Here is a 3,301-nt window from a genome sequence, read left to right as displayed (position 1 = left end):
CAAGGGTTTCCTCCTTTTTTTCATACAAGACTTTTTCCAACTTTGAGTAGTTTTCAACATTTCCTAAATCAATTTCACTTTCTTAGTCGTTTATAACACTAACTTTGGTCCCACCAATTAGCTCTCATTCTCTTTATACCAACAATGAGGCATCTAACACATTCTACCATATAAAGCATCAAAAGGAGTCATGTCAATACCAACATGGAAACTATTATTGTAGGTGAATTTCACCAAAGGTAGAATCTCATCACAACTCCCCAAATTGTCCAATACACATGCTCTTAACAAGTTCTTTAAGGATTAGATACTCATTTCTAGTTAATCGTTTATCTGAGGGTCATATGCAAAACTTAACATCAACTTGGTAGTTGGTACCCAGGATTTGGTGTAAACTCTGTCAAAACCTATAATTTAACCATGTATCTCTGTTAGAGATAATGTTGGACTACACTTTATGCAACCACACTTTGTCCTTAACATGCTATTGAGTCATCTTCTTCGAGGAAAACTTGTTAATAGGCAAAAAGGGAGCACACTTCATTAACACATCAAATATTAACAAGAGAAGTGATTGGTGTGGAAACCTTCAAATCCATTAGTAAAATACATACAAACAAACCCAACTTCCTCACTTAAGCATTAGATATGAACAAATTTGTAACACCTGAATCAAACATTACAAAAAAAGAGTTACTAGCTATGTCACTATTCCCCTAATGGAATCTAACTTTACTTAGAGCAAGCACCTTCCCAAAAGCAATAAGTCTATCAACTTTAGTTGCATTCCCAAATAGAGTAGCCCTCATAACACATGTTTTTGCCATATGGCTAGTCTCTTAAGTTTTGAAAAACTTCAACTCATGGGCTCCACCTTGAAGTGCAATCTAAAGTCACCTAATAACAAAATTCTTAAGAAATTAAGAAGGTCTGTCATAGGGCTTCCTTTGGTGCCCTTCTTTCTTAGATCCATATAATCCCTCTTGTGTTTTCATAATCCTATTCATTTGCTCAAGTCTCTCCACTGTCTTGACTCATACTTAGCAGATTATGTTTAAGTCATTAAAAAAGTAAAACATTTTCAATTAAAGTAGAGAAAATGTTACCAACATTACCACAACCAAGTATCTTGCCTTTGTTGTTGTCCTTATAAGTCACATAACATTCATGCTTCATTTTAAGGCTTGAGAACTCAAAAGGATCTCCAGTCATATACTTTCAACAACCACTATCCAAATACCACATCAAACTTTTGCTTCTCAAGCATTCCTACAACAACATTCAAAAACCAAATTTAGGTACCTATGTATTGGGTCCTTGCATGTTAGTACTCATCCCTTAACTTTTAACTATCCAAATATATTTACCATTTGGAACATCATTTCATAGTATAGCAATTCTTAATTGTATGGCTTATCTTGCAACAATAAAAAACATGTGATAAAGGGTTTAATATATTTATTAACAATAAAAACCAAATTTAATATGTGTAATGACTATAATACCATAAAGTGTAATGACTTAATATGTGTAACACTTTATAGGCACCACATGTAAGTCATATAACATAGGATTCACATGCATTAACAAAATTTGGACATCAAGCAATATACATATATGAAGTGATTTTAAGGATCAACAAAAAGATATTGTCTCGTCATCATAATCAACTCTCCCAATGGGGTTGCAACATCTCATAATATAAGTGGAAAAAAGATAAATACTAAAAAGGGAGGGGGGTTAAATAGTGTGTATAAAAAATTCACACATTTTTCATAGTGAAGTAGTAATCTTAATCAAATGAAATGCAAAAAGCAATCAAATGGAGCACTGCATATTTTTTATATGGATTCATCTTAGTTATTGAGATTACGCCATTTCTTAATCCAACAACATTAAGTTCTACTATCTTTACACAAAGATACAAGTATTTTTTTAACAAATCATTTTTAGTTCGACCTTGAATATTTTTTGACTTATTTTTTCAAATAATTATCTAAATATTCTTTTATCAATAAGCTTTCTTAGGTCACACCTGCTCATTTTAAGCAACTCCATGAGGGTAGGAAAACCCAAAAATTTACATATTTGAAATTTAAAAACAACAACCCAACAACCATTTTGAACATTGCAATTCATACCACAATACATGCATGTATCAATTACTTCTCGTTAATCCAAAGCTAAATTTAATTGACTTTTTACCAAACATGCACTTATTTTCTCACTAACAAAATGAAAGATGGTGAGGAAAGCTAAATTACCTCCGTATAAAATAGAGTATATGACCCTAATTTGAGCTGTACTGACCCCTAGACGGAGTGCACCATCGCCGGATTTGTTAGGTACCTATGTATTGGGTCCTTGCATGTTAGTACTCATCCCTTAACTTTTAGCTATCCAAATATATTTACCATTTGGAACATTATTTCATAGTATAACAATTCTTAATTGTATGGCTTATCTTGCAACAATAAAAAACATGTGATAAATGGTTTAATATATTTCTTAACAATATTCAAAAACCAAATTTAATATGTGTAATGACTATAATACCATAAAGTGTAATGACTTAATATGTGTAACACTTTATAGGCACCACATGTAAGTCATATAACATAGGATTCACATGCATTAACAAAATTTGGACATCAAGCAATATACATATATGAAGTGATTTTAAGGATCAACAGAAAGATATTGTCTCGTCATCATAATCAACTCTCCCAATGGGGTTGCAACATCTCATAATATAAGTGGAAAAAAGATAAATACTAAAAAGGGAGGGGGGTTAAATAGTGTGTATAAAAAATTCACACATTTTTCATAGTGAAGTAGTAATCTTAATCAAATGAAATGCAAAAAGCAATCAAATGGAGCACTGCATATTTTTTTATATGGATTCATCTTAGTTATTGAGATTACGCCATTTCTTAATCCAACAACATTAAGTTCTACTATCTTTACACAAAGATACAAGTATTTTTTTAACAAATCATTTTTAGTTCGACCTTGAATATTTTTTGACTTATTTTTTCAAATAATTATCTAAATATTCTTTTATCAATAAGCTTTCTTAGGTCACACCTGCTCATTTTAAGCAACTCCATGAGGGTAGGAAAACCCAAAAATTTACATATTTGAAATTTAAAAACAACAACCCAACAACCATTTTGAACATTGCAATTCATACCGCAATACATGCATGTATCAATTACTTCTCGTTAATCCAAAGCTAAATTTAATTAACTTTTTACTAAACATGTACTTATTTTCTCACTAACAAAATGAAAGATGGTGA

The sequence above is a fragment of the Cajanus cajan genome, chromosome 11 (assembly GCF_000230855.2).
Source record: "Cajanus cajan strain Asha chromosome 11, NIPB_CcT2T_4, whole genome shotgun sequence".
NCBI classification, from domain to species: domain Eukaryota; kingdom Viridiplantae; phylum Streptophyta; class Magnoliopsida; order Fabales; family Fabaceae; genus Cajanus; species Cajanus cajan.
The sequence above is the reverse complement of the archived record's forward strand: the minus strand, read 5'-3'. Positions refer to the sequence as shown.